Raw genomic sequence first — 18,451 nt, 5'->3', positions numbered from 1 at the left:
CAAATAGCCAAAAAAAGGCCTGGCACAGGAGGGGGAAAAGGCCTGGCACCGAAGGGGTGAAAGAACGTCCTTCTTCGTGTACTGTAAAATTATCCTTAAGCCTAAGTTTCAACATGGCAGAACTCTTTTACCACTGCAGAGTCCCGTCTGTAGCCCCGTGGTCACTCCCCCGCTGACTGTACTGCAAGAGACATTGCTAAAGAGAGACCCGGTGCCCAGAAGCCTACGCTGTGGAGCTAAGTGCTGTAGGACTAGTCAGAATTTGGCAACAAAGTCCAAAAGAAAAATTCCCTCGCTTAGTATCTGACCTCCACTCCATCACGGTTGAGCTCAAATTGTGCATAGATTCTGGTCATCCACAAAATTGTTTTTCCAATGATGCTTTTCTTTTTCAAGGTGCTTTTTTCCTTAAAAACCTATTGCCTTAAAACTTCAAAATGCATACCTCTGGTTCCCCATAGCCTATCTTAATAATCCTTTTTTTCCTAAATTGCTTTGGGAATTTTGTTGAGTAGCTTTCTTGTGTGTACTGCTTGAACATAACTTTCACTTCTAAGGGGATGTCTATTGCTTCTGCCACAGCTACCAGGGGTGAAGAAGAGATTTTCCCAGAAATTAGTTTTGACCTAATCCGATTGTGCTTAATAAAATGGTAGGTGTCACCCCAACCTCCAAAAGCAATACCCCAATTTTTGACATTGGATGTCGATGCTTGGATCATTCATTTGTAATTCAACGGCACATTAATAATATTAAACTAAAATATTTTTCAATCAGGGCCTATTCATAGGGTCTGATTCACAACGGTAGCTTACATGTTTGGGTAAGTTTACACTTTTGAGTAAGTGTAGTACTTTTTAGTGTTTACAAACTGAACTTTTGTAGTAACGTACATTTGTGTGGTGTTACAAATCGGGTCTCTAGTTGGCAGAGGTATGCGCCCCGTAGAGACCAGAATCCTAGCCATCGTAAGTAAGTTACACACCCCAAATCAATCTGTGCTCACTTTTAGTAGCTTGGCACAGAGCAGTCAGGCTTAATTTAAGAGACAGCAGGCCAACACAGCAATGCGAGTAGCAAAGTGGCAGTCCCTCCTACAGCACAGCAATCATCAGGCCAACACAGCAAAGAAGTTGGCAAAGTGGCAGTCTCTCCTGCAGCACAGCAGTCTTCTTCGGGCATCCCCGAAGCACACTAAAGGACCTTTTTTCCTGCCGTACCTGCAACTTCTCCTGCATCAGAACGACCAATCCAACTACTGAAACATTCAACCCCAACCACCTGAACTGCATCCTCATAAACACCCGCTCCGCACGAAAACACGCCATCGAGCTCTGGGATTTGCTCGACACAACTGCTCCTGACGTGGCTTTCCTGACCGAAACTTGGTGGAACGACTCCTCGTCTCCGGACATCGCCATCGCCATACTGGACGGCTACAAAATCACCAGAAGAGATCGAACCAACGGAATCGGCGGCGGAATAACCATCGCTCACAAAGCTACCCTCAAAATCCACACCCACTCGGACGACACCCTCAGGACAGCCGAACACCTCCACTTCCAGATCCACACGGACCCCAACACGACCCTCAGAGGAACCCTCATATACCGCCCTCCAGGACCAAGAGCCCCCTTCTGCGACACCATCGCCGACCTTGCAAGCACCCACGCCCTCGCTTCCCCGGATTACATCCTCCTGGGAGATCTGAACTACCATCTGGAAAATGCCAACGACGTCAACACCGCATCACTGACCTCCAACCTCCTCAACCTCGGACTCCGCCAGCTAGTCAACACGCCCACCCACATCGCCGGACACACCCTTGACCCCCTCTTCACCTCAAGCAACCACGTTTCCTTCAGCCACACCTCCGAACTCCACTGGACCGACCATCACTGCGTCCATTTCACCTATAAGAAAACCACAGAGCAACACCGCATCCAGCTACCTCCCCACCGCCGCTGGGGCAAAGTCACCCAAGACCAACTGACCAGCACCCTCATCAACAACCTTCCACCCGACGCAACCGACCCGAGCACAGCCGCCATCAACCTCCATCAATGGATCCTCGACTGCGCCAACACCCTTGCCCCTCTCAAGAAACCCACCGCCATCCAAGGAAAGAAAAAACCAGCCTGGTTTACAGACGATCTAACCACCTCCAAAAGCATCTGCCAGAAGCTCAAAAAGAAATGGATCCAAGAACGCACACCCGACAACCTCGCCGCCCTCAAAAACGCCAACCGCGAACACCACCAACGGATCCGCATCGCCAAGCGCGCCCACTTCACCGAACGCATCAACAACAACGCCCACGACTGCAAAGAACTCTTCGGCATCGTGAAGGAACTCTCCAATCCAAAAGCCAACTCCAATGACATCCCGCCCTCCCAGAAACTCTGCGACGACCTCTCCACCTTCTTCCACCAGAAAATCGCTACCATCCACGACAGCTTCAACACCGGTCCACCGCCAGCCCCCACCCCGACGTCTCCTCCCGCGACTGCCGCCTCACCGCCTGGACCCACGTGGACGAGGCAGAAACCATAACAACCATGAACACCATCCACTCAGGCTCCCCCACGGACCCCTACCCCCATCATGTTTTCAACTCAGCCAACGCCACCATCGCCCCGAACTCCGCAAGATCATCAACCTCTCCTTCACTTCTGCCACCTTCCCGGACAGCTGGAAACACGCAGAAATCCAACCCCTCCTCAAAAAACCCAAGGCCGACCCCAACGATCTCAAAAACTTCCGTCCGATCTCTCTCCTCCCTTTTCCAGCGAAAGTCATCGAGAAGATCGTCAACACTCAGCTCACCCACTTCCTCGAAGACAATTCCATCCTGGACCCCTCACAATCCGGATTCAGACGAAACCACAGCACTGAGACTGCCCTCCTCGCCGCCACAGATGACATCAGACATCAAATGGACAACGGCGAAACCTCAGCCCTCATCCTCCTCGACCAATCAGCCGCCTTTGACACCGTCTGCCACCGCACCCTACTGACCCGCCTCCAGGAAGCCGGCATCCAAGACAAAGCCCTCCACTGGATCTCATCCTTCCTCTCCGACAGAACGCAGAGAGTCCGTCTCTCCCCTTTCCGCTCCAAAGCCACCAACCTCATCTGCGGCGTCCCCCAAGGATCCTCCCTCAGCCCTACGTTGTTCAACGTCTACATGGCCCCCCTCGCTCAACTGGCCCGCCAACATCATCTCAGCATCATCTCCTACGCCGACGACACCCAGCTCGTCCTCTCCCTGACCAAAGACCCGCTCACCGCCAAAACAAACCTCCACGAGGGACTAAAATCCATCGCCGATTGGATGAACAACAGTCGCCTAAAACTCAACTCCGACAAGACGGAAGTCCTCATCCTCGGGCGCACTCCCTCGGCCTGGAACGACTCATGGTGGCCCTCTGTCCTCGGACCCCCGCCCACCCCTGCCAGCCACGCAAGAAACCTCGGCTTCATCCTGGACTCCGCCCTCACCATGTCCAAACAGGTCAGCGCCGTCTCCTCCTCCTGTTTCAACACCCTTCGAATGCTCCGCAGAATCTTCAAGTGGATTCCAACAGAAACCAGAAAGACGGTGACCCAGGCCCTCGTCAGCAGCAGACTTGACTACGGCAACGCACTCTACACAGGCATCCCAACCAAAGACATCAAACGACTCCAACGTATCCAAAATGCCTCCGCCCGACTGATCCTCGACATACCCCGCCGAAGTCACATCTCCCCTCACTTAAAGCAACTCCACTGGCTCCCGGTAGACAAGAGGATCACCTTTAAACTCCTGACCCACGCTCACAAGGCACTTCACAACACCGGACCCTCCTACCTCAACACCAGACTTAACTTCTACACTCCAACACGTCAACTCCGATCCGCCAACCTCGCCCTCGCCATCGTACCCCGAATCCAGCGCAAGACATCCGGCGGCAGATCCTTCTCCTTCCTCGCCGCCAAGACCTGGAACTCTCTCCCCACATCTCTTCGCCAGACCCAGGATCTCCTTGCATTCAGAAGGCTCCTCAAGACCTGGCTCTTCGACCGCTAAATCAGCAGCGCTCCCCCCCCCCCCCCCTCAGCGCCTCGAAACCCTGACGGGTACATAGCGCGCTTTATAAATACTATGATTGATTGATTGATTGATTCTTCCGGGCAGAATGTCCTTGGTTCCAGCAAAATTAGGATTTGGTTGGGTTTGGGGCCCAGTACTGATACCTTGTTTAGCCTTTGAAGGGGGGGAGACTTCAAAGAGAGGGCTTTGAAGTACCCAAGGCCCTGCCTTTCCTTCCCTGGCTCCAGAAACTCCATAGGGGGTTATGAGGTGCTTTGTGTGGAGGAGAGGCACCGCCGTATTCTGGTTTAAGTGTCAGCTTCTACTTCCCATCTAGCCCAGGAAGACCCATTAGCCTGTGAGTGGCCATCGGGATGCAACTGTCACACCCAGGCTTTCTTTGTGTGAGACTGTGAGAGGGACTACACAAAGCCCAGATGTCACCTACCTCAAATGTGTATTCATAGAAGGCAGAGGCTCAGAATGGTTAAAGTGGGAACATGCCAAATTTCTAAAAGTGGCATTTTTAGACTTACAATTTAAAATCAAATCCTATTACACCATACGTTGTGATTTAAATTGTGGGTCCAGAGGCACCAAACTTAAAATTTCTATATTTTCCCAATTAGAAGTTACACTTGCAGGATGGTTGAAGGTAACCACAATGTTATACTATGGGAAAGATAGACCTTGCAATAATGAAAAACAAATTTAATAGTTTTTCACTACCAGGGCATGTTAATCTTACATGTATTTCTACATATATTGCACCATGCCTTTGGGGCTAACCAGGGCCCTACCTTAGAGGTGACATATGTAATAAAAAGGAAAGTTTGGGCCTGGCAAGTGGGTACACTTTCCAGGTTGAAATGGAAGTTTACAATCCACATACATGCTCTGCAGTGATAGGCCTGAGACATGTTTAAGGGGCAGCACAACCAGTTTCGCAGGCCCACCAGTAGCATTTAGTTTACATGCTTTGGGCACATATAGTGCACTTCACTAGGGACATACAGGTAAATTAAATACACCAATAATGGAAAAGCCAATATCATCATATTTTAGAGCACAGAGCACCTGCACTTTAGCACTGGTCAGCAGTGGTAAAGTGGCCAGGATCCTAAAGCCAACAAAAACAAATTCAGCAAAAAGTGGAGGTAAAAGGCAAAACATCTCGGGATAACCATGCAGAAAGTGCTAGGTTTAACATATAAGCCCTCATTACAACCCAGGCGGTCGGTGATAAAGCGGCGATAATACCGCCAACATGCCGGCGGTAACAAAAATGGAATTTTTACCATGGCGGAAACCGCTCGGACAGACAGCCACTTTAACACACCGACAGCCATGGCGGTAGCAACAAGCACCACGGCGGTAACTGCCAACAGCCAGGTGGAAGACAGTGTAACGCCCACTGTATTATGACAGGCCTATCCGCCACCTTTTCCGGGGCATTATCAACAACATCAAAAGCATGCAGAAACAGAACACAGAAGTCAAAGGACTCACCTCTGGAGACTCAGGGAACAACCACAAAGCGTGGAGCCCGAGTTACACATTTTCCCAATGCTTGTCTACCTTTTCCTGCATTATGAGCAGCAACACCAGCAAAGACGACCACGGTGTGTACTGCCGCCTAGCACACAAATGAGGGGGGAGGAAAAAGAGAGTGACACACATACACACAAACAGAAGCACAACATTACATATCCACCCCATACCCATCAGGAACAATGCAAGGACAAAAAGATTGGAAGAAAGTGAGTGCGATACGATAAAATAACATAAAGAAGTGCATCAAAATCCAAACGTATATACATATTTACAAATGTAAGGACACTGCCCAGTCCTCAATGTCTGTGGGCCACAGGGCCACATCACATAGGCCAAGGCCCCACCTCACTCCTGCAACAACATGGAGAGAACACTGCAGGGGCATCAGGTCTAAAATACACAGGCACCTCAGGGCGATGGGTAATGGGGGGCACCTCAGGCGGAAGATGGTACAACGCCACTGGTCTTGGAGGCAGCTATATGCCCTGTGCAATGTCCTGGGGAGTGCAAGGCCACAGTCACTCAAGTGGGTGACTTTCCTACTGGCTCTGGAGGGGGCAACATGCCCTGTGCTTGGTCCTGGGGAGTGCAAGGCCACAGTCTCTCTAGTGGAGGCTTCTTCCCTTGGTTCCGGAGGGGGCATTGTGCCCAGTGTGCTTCATCCTGGGAAGGATGGGGTGAGTGGATGCCTTTTTCCACTGGTTCAGAAGGGGGCATTGTGCCCAGTGTGCTTCATCCTGGGAAGGATGCAGTGAGTGGATGGCTTCTTCCACTGGTTCTGGTGCGGCATTGGGCCCAGTATGCTTCATCCTGGGGAGGATGCAATGAGTGGATGGCTTCTTCCACTGGTTCTGGAGGGGGCATTGGGCCCAGTGTGCTTCATGTGGGGAGGATGCGATGAGTGGATGGCTTCTTCCACTGGTCGTGGAGGGGGCATTGTGCCCAGTGTGCTTCATCCTGGGAAGGATGCGGTGAGTGGATGCCTTCTTCCACTGGTTCTAGAGGGGGAATTGTGCCCTGTGATGTAGCTCTTGGGGAGTGCAAGGTCACAGTCTTTCACCTGGGTGTCACACCTACAGGATTTGCAGGGCCCAGGATGCACTACAGCCCATGGAGGCAGGACTACACACTGCCCGCCGGCGGTGACGGCTGCTCAGTGGTGGCAATGGTGGTGCTGGTGACGGGGCTGGCATTTGTAATGGTAGGCTCCAGCCCTTTCCCTTGCAGCCTCGGATGGCTGCCCACTGAGTCTGCTGCTGCTGGCAGTGGTGCTGGTGGCTGTACTGGTGGCGGTGCTGGCAGTGGTGGGGGGAGGCTCCAGCCCTTCCACTGCAGCCTCGGATGGCTGAACTGCCATGGTTGGTGGTGGGGGCTCTGAATGAGTCCCAGCACCAGGCCTCCTGCCCTTCCTTTTAAAATTTTTTTATTTATTTATTGCATTTCAGACATACAACAACCAGCACGCAAAGTAAAGTCCATGCCTAAACAGGAAAAGGCCAATGTAGACTGCAAAAGTTCTATCGAAGTCAACAACAATTTGATCAATAAAGAAAGTAACAGGATAAAGCAGTCATTTATCATAGCCTGAACAACCATTGATGTGCAGGGAATGGATACGTGGAAAAAAGATGATAAGAGAAGAATATAGAGAAATGCAACAGAGGAAGAGGGATAGGAAGAAAGCAGCGTTGTTACAGAACAGTCCTGGAGAGGGGATCAGGTCAGCTCAACACCACTAGAGGAGGTTGAGCGCCTCAGAATAAATCGAAGGGGAGCCACAAGAAGCTAATCCGCTCCCTGAGCACGACATATTGCGGGGGCGGGATCCCTCTGGCATCAGCTCCCAATAGGATGCCAATTGTTGCTTACAGTATGCAGCATCCTTCAGCCAGTCCGCGCAGCGGGTCACCCGCCCCTGGCCCCAGCACATCGCCACCCTACGCTTAGCAAGGAGCAACAGTAGACCCACCAACTTACAAAAGGCAGGGGTGACCTCCTGCACATAACTGAGAAGCACCACCAAAGGGGTGCGCAGCAGATCCAGGCACGTCATCTCGTCAAGCTTGCCGAGCACCTCAGACCAGTAATCACACAGCGCCCGCAGTCCCACTCCAAATGCAAAAAGCCCGCCTCCAAAGCTGAACAACGTTTGCAGTGAGCCTCCACCCGCAGCCCCATCTTTTCAGTCTGCCAGGCGTGTAGTATACCTGCTGTAGAAAATTAAAATGTATGAGGCGAAGTCTGTAGATAGAGGAGAACTCCTTCATCTGGGCGCAGTAATAACTCCATTGCTCCTCAGAAATAGACACGGCCTACTTCACCTCCCAGTGCACCCGAGTTCTAGATTCAGCGAAAGGCGACATACTTTGCGAACAAACGTATAAATGCGTGATAAGTCGGCGGGCAGAAGTCGCCATGCAGAGTAGCTCCAGCACATGGCAGAGCGGAGGCTCCTCAGGGAAGCAGGGGTACCGTTCCTGCAGTAAAGCCCAAATAAAAAAAAAAGAAGTCTATGAATCGCAGAATCACCATGCTCGCCCAATGCAGCTTCCAGTGAGACAAATGTCCCCGCCGGGAACCAAGCCCCAAGAGTAGTCATATCCAACTCCTGGAGTCGCTCAGAAAGCTGACCATCCTCCAATGGGGACAGGCCCGCCACATCACGCACCAGCATTGATGGCGCGAAGTCTCACGCGCCTTAGCCCGCTGCAGCAAGCCAGACCATCCTCTTGCCGAGCACTCCACAGTGTCCACGTCACAGCTACGTGGCCAAGGCGGCCTGCCGATCACCCCGCCCAAGCTCTCCAGCCACACCGAATCAGCTTCAGGAGCCAGATGCAGTAGATAACGAACAGGATGCAGCCAAAAATAAACAAAGTGGGCCTGCGCACAGTAATAATAAAGTTCCAGGTCCGGGGCTGCTAAGCCACCCCGCTCAAACACCAGCGTCAACATTTCTCAGAGAATTCTGGGCTGTTTACTGGCCCATACAAGAGTCACAAGCAAGGATTGAAGCCGTCTCAGAAAACCGGTGTGAAGAACAAGAGGCAGATTAACAAAGAGATATAAGAACTTAGGTAGTACCACCATCTTGGTTATTGCAATCCACCCGATCAGAGAAAGCGGCAACGAGCGCCAAACTGCCACTCTTTCTACCAGCCAAGCAACTGCCGCTCCATAATTAGCCGTCCAAAGCTCATCCACCCTCCGGCTCAGCCAAACACCCAAATATTGCACCACCCCGTCCGCCCAACATACAGTGTAGCCAGAGGGGCACCGCACATTAGCATCAGTTAAGAGCAGCACCATTGAGTTGGACCAATTAATCATAATCCCAGACATCCGACCGAACTGGACCACCTCGTCCAGCAGGATATCAAGATGAAGGTGCGGGTCGCGGATATAGAGGGCAACATCATCCGCGTAAAGGGAAATCACAACAGGACACTGCCGGAACGCCAACCCCCTATGATTGTGATGCTGGCATAAGCGCGCCGCATGGGGTTCCATGGCTACCGCAAAAAGAAGCAGTGAGAGAGGGCAGCCCTGTCGCGTGCCCCGGGCAACCATAAAAGAGTCCAATAGCGACTTGTTGACCCTCTAGCGAGCAGTCGGCTTGGAGTCCAACAAATGGATCAGTTGAAGCAATCGCGTGCTAATGCCCACCCCACCCAACAGAGTAAACATATACACCAAGGCCAGTGAATCAAAAGCCTTTGTGGCATAGAGGAAAAGCACCACTGCACAATCCTCAGGCATATGAGAAATCGCAAAAAAGGTACGGAGACTGTAGGAGGTCGAGCAGCCCGGCACAAAACCCGATTGGTCTGGCAATATCAGGGACGGGAGCAGGGGCTGCAATCGCATCGCAATAAGTTTCGCCAAGATCTTAGTGTCTATATTTATGAGAGAGAGCAGCCAATAAGAGTCACATCTGCTAAGGTCTTTCCCGGGTTTCAGAATCGTCACTATGAGAGCTTCCAGCAGCGAAGGTGGAAGGACACGGCTCTCAAGGGCCTCATCATAAACCTCAAGAAGATGTGGCACCAGAACATCAGCATATGTCTTATAAAAGGCAGGCGCCAGCCCATACAAACCCGGGGCCTTGTCCCCAGGGAGGCTGCATATAGCCTGAATCACATCATCCACCATGAAGGGGACGTCTAGATATTGCCTGTGTGAATCCTCTAGCCAAAGCAGACTAATCTCCTCAAAGTAACTAACAGCATCTGAAGCAGATATTCCCAGGTGCTCAGTGTACAAATCCGAGTAAAAGTCAGTCATGACATGCTGAACCTCAGCCATACCCGTATGCAGCGTCCCCCAGGAGTCAACAAGTTCAACCACATAGTTCCCTGCCCATGGCCTGCGGAGCATAGCCGCTAACATCCTCCCAGCCCGCTCACCCTTACCATAACACCACGATTTGGCCTCTTTACTCAAATAGCAAACCTCACGCTGTGCCGCCTCCTCATAGCAGGACAATGCTTCCTGAAATTCGGCCAGAAGGTTCGCCGACCAGGCAGAGGCAAATCTCCGTTCCAAATCAGCTAGACGCGCCTCCAACCCTGCCAGTTCTCTACGGAGTGTCCTCAGTACGCCATGTTGCTCAGCAAGGCAGATACCCCGAATAACAGCCTTGAAGGCCTCCGAAAGGGTGCGTGCTGATGACACCAAGCCCTGATTGATATTGAAGTAATCGACCATAGCAGTATGAATTTCGGCTTGGAAGACAGGATCTCGCAGCGCCCCACAAGGCAGCCGCCATCAAACGCACGGCTGGGGCACACGCAACTCCAGCAAGACCGGCGCATGATCCGATAGTGTACGAGGCATATGCGCAATGGAGGTCACCCAGAGCCCCACATCTTTGGTACCCAACCAGCGATCTATTCTAGACCAACTACCATGTGCATGGTTGAGGCACGTTCCCTGCATCTCCTCCCCATGCTTGGCTCTCCATAAGTCCACTAAGGCACCTTCCTCCATAATATGCGCTAAAGCTCTCACCGCAGCTACATGTCGGGGTCTGGCCCTACTCTCCCAAACCGTGACAGGATCCAGAACCACATTGAAGTGTCCCCCACACAGCAGAGGACCGGGGCCCAGCAAGCCGATCAAGCGCCAGACCTCAACAAAAAACTCAGGATCGTCAACATTAGGGCCATAAAGGGAGACGAGACAAAACGGCCTATCATATAGTGTGCCCTTCAACATGACATAGCAGCCACATGGATCTAACAGCACCCTTCCCGTGCGCCACAGATCAGAATCTCAACACTGCACGCATACCCCGAATATGTCGCCATATGACTCTCACCAATCCAGCCAGCCCTCACCCTCGCCTTCATACTATCAGACAGATGCGTATCCTGTAACATGCAGACATCAATCGCATGGCGCTGTACGTACGTTGATATCAGTCTCATCTTGCGGCTATCATTCAGTCCCCTGACATTCCAAGTAAGGCATCTAATTGCAGGTGCATCTTTAGTCACCATCCCGAGAATCTCTCAACTGTACATCAACCCCAATCAGCCAACCGGAAGCAACAGCTGCTAAGAAAAGAAAAGAGATGGAGGAGATAGCAAGCTCTCCATCAAAGAACCCAGCAGCTACCCCCACCTACTCTGGCTCCCCCAATCGAGCCAGCCCAGTGGACCACCCCCCACCCAAACTCGAGAACTGCAGCAAAGCAACAAAAGACTGATTTAAATCCATCCACCAGGGCGTCCGCGAGGCCAGCCGATAACCACCCTAGTAGGGGATGGGTGAGTGAGGGTATCAGGATAGTGTTCATAGTCTGGGATCACCCACCAGCCAGCCGACTCCTCAGAAAACAAAATTCAGACACGGCCCACAGGCAGAGACATAGAGCAATCAGCGGCCGTATTCCAAATCCGACGTTCGAGACTCCACATGATCAAGACTAGTGGCATGGCCATCCACCCTTTCATTCAAGCGGTCCTTCTGCACAGACAAGTGATACAACTTGCCATCGATACTGGCCAGGCTATGCTTGAGATCTACAAATATAGCCTTCACACTGGATGACTGCATGTCCTCCCCCTGAGAAAGGACACCTGACGACCTGCTCGCCTGACTACTTTTCTTCTTGCCCTCAAACGTCAGCTTGGGCTGCTTCTGATCCGCCTTCCCCATTCTGGGCAGAGGCACCACCACCAACCGGTGTCCACCAAACAAGTTCCTGCTCTAATTCACATGCCAGGCAAAAATAAAAATTTTGCAAAAAGCTCGCTGCCCAGACAGACCAAGTAACGCACGCCAACGCCGACCGCTCCAAATAAAGCTGGTTCAGCACAACAGACAGGGCCCAACCACGATGCCGCAAGGACAGCAGTCAGCAAAAAAAAAAAAAAACGGGTGCCATCGCTAATCCTCTACGGCAGGCAGCAGCGCCAGAGGATGCAAGGCAAAAGGCCCACCGCCCGAAACCGCAAGGCCAGTCATACTGCCCAAGGGCCAAAGCCGTGTAGAGTAAGAATAAGGGACTCAAGCTAGGAGCAGGGCCAGAGCCCACTTCCCGCACCACAGCGTCTCCTTCTGCCTGAGGTCTGGGCGGCAGCAGGTCACCCCAAATTTCCAATTTAGCCAGCAGGCCCAGGCGTACAAAACAGAGTGACAGCAAAGCTCCAACTGCTCCGCTGGGCCGTCAGCCAGTCATCCTCAGAACCCGCGGGGAGACGCGGGCCCATCTGCCTGCCGACCGGGCCCTGCAAGCCTCCCACCTGCCAGGGGCTCTGCGCGGCTGCGGCCACCATTCTTCAGCCTCCCCCGGCTCCCAGGAGCATGGAGCAGAGAAGGGTGCACCCGCTGCAACCAGCCATGGGAGCGCCAAGATCCAGGCTGCCACTGCGATGCAGCCGCTAGGCGGGAACTAGGCCCAGCACCGCCTTGTTCCTCCTTACCGCCACCACCAGTCCCGCAACGGAATCCGCAGCACTTTGGGTCACTGCAGGTGCACCCCCCGGCCCCCTCGCAAGGGGGGGCCCCAGCCGACATCCAATGGCCGATTCCATCAGGGGAAATGAAGGATAAAATCCACCGTGCAGCAGAGCCTCACGAAGTGGCGGCCATTAGCTGGAAGGCCAAGCCACACCCCCTTCCTTGTCGTTCCTTGATGCACCTGGTGCAAGCACACTTTCAGCGCTGCTGGCTGGTTCCCGTGATCTTCTCCCAACTGCAGTAGTTGTCGACACTACTGTGGCCGTGACTGGGTGGCTGAAATGCTCGCCTGGGTTCTGACCAACCTGGCCCGACGTGAAGGACGGGGGGAGGGGTAGGGAAGAGGTCAATGGTGGAGAGGAAAAGCTTCTTAGGGACACTGGGGCGGGAAGAGGATGAAGGTTTGGAAGTAGAGGAAGAAGAACTAGTTGTAGGAGGTGTCTGTCTGTTGTGTTTGGGTGAAGGTGTATGGGCTGGATGCTGTTGTGAGGTGGATGGTTGTTGGGTGTCTGAGTGCTTGCATTGCTGTACTTTGGGAGGAGGGGTCACAGACACAGTGGGAGAGGACACAGGGGATGTTTGCATGGATGTGGGGGTGGTGACTGCCAGTGAAGGGTGTGTAGTGATTGGCGTGCTGGTGATGGAAGTAGTGCATGAGGATGTAGTGCATGCAGGTGTGAGTGTAGACGCTACTGGGAGGGACGTGGACGACGACGAGGAGGGGGAAACAGTGGAGGCAGTGGATGTTGGTATGTCTGCATCTGGATGGGGTTTGTGTGAGTGCCTGTGGGATGATGTGTGGTGCTTGTGTTTGCCTGAACCACTCCTGTGTGTTGTCCTGTGTGCATGCAGGTCTGCAATGTGTGCTTGGGATAGGTTTGGGATAGGTTGGGGTTGAGGGGAATGGGATTGGGTAGAGGAAGTTGGAGGGGGGAGGCTAGAAACAGGGACAATGGCTGCCATCAGAGAGGAGGCCAGAGCCTGGATTGGTCCCCGCTGGGCCACCATGCCAGAGTGAATGCCTTCCAGGAATGCATTTGTTTGTTGCAAATGGCCTGCCAGCCCCTGGATGGCATTCACAATGGTTGACTTCCCAACAGAGATGGATCGAAGGAGGTCAATAGCCTCCTCACTCAGGGTAGCAGTGCTAAATGGGGTAGGGCCTGAGGTGCCTGGGGCGGAGGAGATGTCCTCCGAGCTGGGTGAGCGGGCACGGGAAACATGCTGAGGGGGTGCTGGGAGGGCGGTGCTGGTACAGATGGGTGGTGGCTGTACCTGTAGATGGGGTGGCCACAGAGGTGTCTGCCGCAACCACCAGGGAGCTTCCATCGGAGGAGGTATCACTGTCTGAACTTTCCCCTCCAACTCTGCCGTGGTGCTCCCCTCACCCTCTGTCATACTGGTGCCCTCACCATCGGTGGATTCGGCCTCTTGGGCCATTGTGGATGCAGCTCCGTCTGTCACTGGTGCCTCTGCTCCTCCACCAGATGATGCTAATGCACAGAAGGACAGGGTGACAAAACAAAAAGGGGGGGAGACAATGGATACACTTGGTCAATGGCTGCAAAAACACCTCCTTTGGCATACACACGACACACACACAGGGAACAGTCCTACGCATTAGGCAATGCACTACCAGTCACAATGCTAGTCACCAGGCCATGGACAGTAATACCTAATGCCAATAACAGCATACCTGAGACCCACAGACCCCTGTCCAGTAGTGGATGCCTACTAGCTTGGCTTGAGGTGGTTTACATCATACCCTGCCCAACAGGGGACCTACCCTGCAATGTCTGGCCTGGCGTAGGGGCACCCACAGGACCACATCCCCCACTGAGGCCACCCCACCACGCGCAAGTAGTATATTGGGAAACTGTACTCACCCCCTTGTGGCTGCTGTGATGCCCTCAAATGCCCATCCAGCTCTGGATAGGCCACTGCCAGTATGCGGACCATGAGGGTGGTCAGGTTCCACGGGCACCCCTTCCTCTTTGGGAGGCTACCCCCAGCTGGGCCTCTTCCGTCTTCATTGCCCAGCGTCTCAGGTCCTCCCACTGTTTGCGACAATGGGTGCTCCGCCTGCCATAGACCCCCAGGGTCTGCACGTCCTAGGTGATGGCACACCATATACCCTTTTTCTGATGGGCGCTGACCTGCAGAAATACACACATAGCAAAAGGTATCAGTCAGACCATCCGGCCTGTTACACTCATGTTCCACCATAGTCCTCCCATCCCCTTACGCACAGACATTGCCCACCATACAGGCAGCATGCAGCCCAGCGCCCTTCCTCCAAACCCCCCCACATGAGGACCTCACAAACAGCACTCCATGCAGCCATGCCCCATGCATCGTGCTCACACTGTACTCACCTGTTAGTCTGGAGGCCCATACAGCATTCGGTATTGGGGTAGAACCCCATCCACCAGTCTGTCCAAATCCGCAGCGGTGAAGGCAGGGGCTCTTTCCCCAGTGACACGAGCCATGGTCGTTTCCAGACACAGGTCAAAGCAGCACTTGCAGTGTAGGTCCTCTCCTGTTGAAGGTCAAGTAGCAAGTGAGTGAACAGATAGAAAATGGGGTCACATCTGCGGTGGTGCGTACCGTCACCGCCGGAGTACATCACCATTGGCCACTGTAGCCCATAGGGCCCAATGGGACCCAATGAGGAGTTGCACTGTGGTTTTCGACCGCCTCCCACAACGTGCACTACGTCTGCGGAATTATCTTATAGCCACCTGTCCCTCCATACAGGACAGGTGGATGCCATTTTTTGGGGGGGGGGCAGGCCTTGGCACCTAACTGCGTCACAGTACACATAGGCACCATTTGGGCTTATGCAATAATATTGTGTTACATTCACAACATGCAATGCAGTGTAGTGTTTTGAAATATGGAATACTGACCAGCTACTCACTGTTTGCCCATTAGATTGCAACTGCTGCAGATGAGTAGGAGAAGGAGACATCCCCCCGTGTACAGGCCCCTGGTGAACTTGGCAACTATGGAGGACAGGCACATTATCCTCACCTATAGACTGGACAGAGCCACAATCACAGAGCTGTGTGCTCAATTGGAACCTGACCTGATATCTGCCATCCGTCAGCCCACCAGGATCCCCCCTCTTGTGCAAGTACTATCTGTGCTCCATTTCCTGGCAAGTTGCTCTTTCCATGTGACAGTGGGCTTGGCAGCAGGAATGTCTCAGCCAATGTTCTCAATAGTGTTGACCAGAATATTGTCTGCCCTGATTAAACACATGCACAGCTACATCGTTGTCCCCCAGGTGGAGGATTTGGCCACAGTGAAAGCTGACTTCTATGCTATGGGACATATCCCCAACATTATTGGGGCTATTGATAGTACACATATAGCATTTGTCCCCCCTCAGGAGAAAGGAACAGGTGTTCAGAAATCAAAAGAGCTTTCACTCCATGAATGTGCAGATAGCTTGCCTGGCAGACCAGTACATCTCTAATGTCAATGCAAAGTATCCTGGGTTTGTGCATGATGCGTTTATCCTGAGGAATAGCAGCATCCCATATGTGATGGCTCAACTCCAGAGGCACCAGGTATGGCTAATAGGTGAGCCCTGGTTCCCACACAGTAGGTGTTGGTGTATGGGGTGGGCCCTAATGGTTAGTGAGTGTCTAACAGTTGTCCCTTGATATTTGCAGGTGACTCTGGTTACCCCAACCTCTCATGGCTACTGACCCCTGTGAGGAATCCCAGGACAAGGGAAAGGGAATGCTACAATGAGTGACATGGGCGAACATGAAGAATAATAGAAAGAACATTCGGTCTCCTGAAAGCCAGGTTTCGTTGTCTCCATCTAACAGGTGGATCCCTGTACTACTTACCCATGAAGGTGTGCCAGATTATCGTGACATGCTGTATGTTGCACAACCTTGCCTTACATCTCCAGGTGCCTTTTCTGTAGGAGGATGAGGCTGGAGATGGGCATGTGGCAGCAGTGGACCCTGTGAACAGTGAGGATGAGGAGGCAGAGGATGAGGACAACAGAAGTGCTATTATAAGACAGTACTTTCAATGACACACAGGTAAGACACTGCAATTAAACTTTACATTTACAGTTTTGTATTCGACATTGTCACTGGCAGGCTGATTTTCCAACTTTTATGGCCACTTACTGTACCCTTTGGCATCTCTATTTTCAGAAATTTGTGTCCCACTATCGATCCTGGTGTGTTGACTGCAGCCAACTACAGGTCATTCCTATGTATGCAATGCTACACAGTCATATTGTAGTGTTTAAAGCTTGTTAAATGAATACATGGTTAAATGATTTGACAGACTCCAAACTTGTATTATTCAAATGGCATTTATTTAAGTACTAATGATTAGAGGGGGATGTGCAATGGGCTGGGGTGATGATAGAGGAAAGTCCAGGATAGAGTCAGTCTATTTGTTTCACAGGTGAATTGTCCAACGGGGCATAGGAAGTGGAGCAATGGCAGTTCAAGGTGGACAGGGTGACAGAGTGGGACACAAGGGTGACATTCATGAGAGTCTTATTTCCTGGCAGGGGTCTTGGCAATAGTCTCTGGCTTCTGCCTGGATCGCAGGGACAGTTTGTGGGGTGGTTCTACTTCTGCGGGGGGAGGGGTGCTGGTGGCCTGTGTTCCTTTAGCGGGCCTCCTGTCCACTAGCGGCAGTGGAGGTGGAAGGCTGTTCATCATTTTGGCTAGTGTCAGGGGCCCGGTGGTGTGCCACTGCCTCCCTCATGGTGCTGGCCATGTCTGCCAGCACCCCTGCAATGGTGACCAGGGTGGTGTGGATGTCCTTCCAGTCCTCCCTGATCCCCAGGTACTGTCCCTCCTGCAGCCGCTCGGTCTCCTGCATCTTGTCCAGTATCTGGCCCATCATCTCCTGGGAATGGTGGTATGCTCCCAGGATGTTGGTGAGTGCCTCCTGAAGAGTCGGTTCCCTGGGCCTGTCCTCCCCCTGTTGCACAGCAGTCCTCCCAGCTTCTCTGTTGTCCTGTGCCTCTGTCCCCTGAACCATGTGCCCACCACCACTGACCCCAGGTCCCTAATCGTCCTGTGATTGTGGGGTGGCCTGGGGTTCCTGTAGTGGTGGACACACTGCTGATTGATGTGTCCTGGGGACAGAGGTATGGGCCCACAGGGTGGGTACTATGGTGGTGTTTCCTGAAGGGGGAATCTCTGTGATGGTATGGGACTGTGCCTGCGTAACTGACTGTCCGGAGATCCCTGTCGGGACATGGTTGGTCATCCAGATCCAGGCATCCAGAACTGCTGTCATCATTGTGGGCCTCTCCTGGGGGTGGACTGGAAGTTGCTGGCACCTCCTCTCCAGTGACGTTGGGTTGTGGACCTGTGTGGATGTAAATACAGTGTTATTGTTTCTGTGTGTGTCATCTTGTGCATGGGTGTGTTGCCCTGTATGGTTGTTATTGCCCTGGCAGCTTTGCCTTGTGTGAGTAGTGATTTTGTGGGATAAGTGATTCTCTCTAATGTGCATGCTTTAGTGATGGGTGTCCATGCAGGTCTGTGATGGGGGTCCATATATTGGTGTTACATGCAGGGCTTGGTATTGGGAGGGGTGGGTTGTGATGGTGGGGTGTTTGGGAGGTGGTGGAGTGATGGGAGTGAGGCTACGGTTGGGACTTGTGATGGCATGCAGGTAGGGTGGGTGATAGTAATAGAGATTTAACTTACCAGAGTCCAGTCCTCTTCCTACTCCTGCCAGGCCCCAAGAATGAATGATTGCCAAGACTTGCTCCTCCCATGTTTTTAGTGGTGGGGGAGGAGGTGAGGGTCCACCGCCAGTCCTCTGTACAGCTATTTGGTGTCTTGCTGCTGTGGAACATAC

The sequence above is a fragment of the Pleurodeles waltl genome, chromosome 11 (assembly GCF_031143425.1).
Source record: "Pleurodeles waltl isolate 20211129_DDA chromosome 11, aPleWal1.hap1.20221129, whole genome shotgun sequence".
Classification (NCBI taxonomy): domain Eukaryota; kingdom Metazoa; phylum Chordata; class Amphibia; order Caudata; family Salamandridae; genus Pleurodeles; species Pleurodeles waltl.
This window is presented reverse-complemented; position numbering follows the sequence as displayed.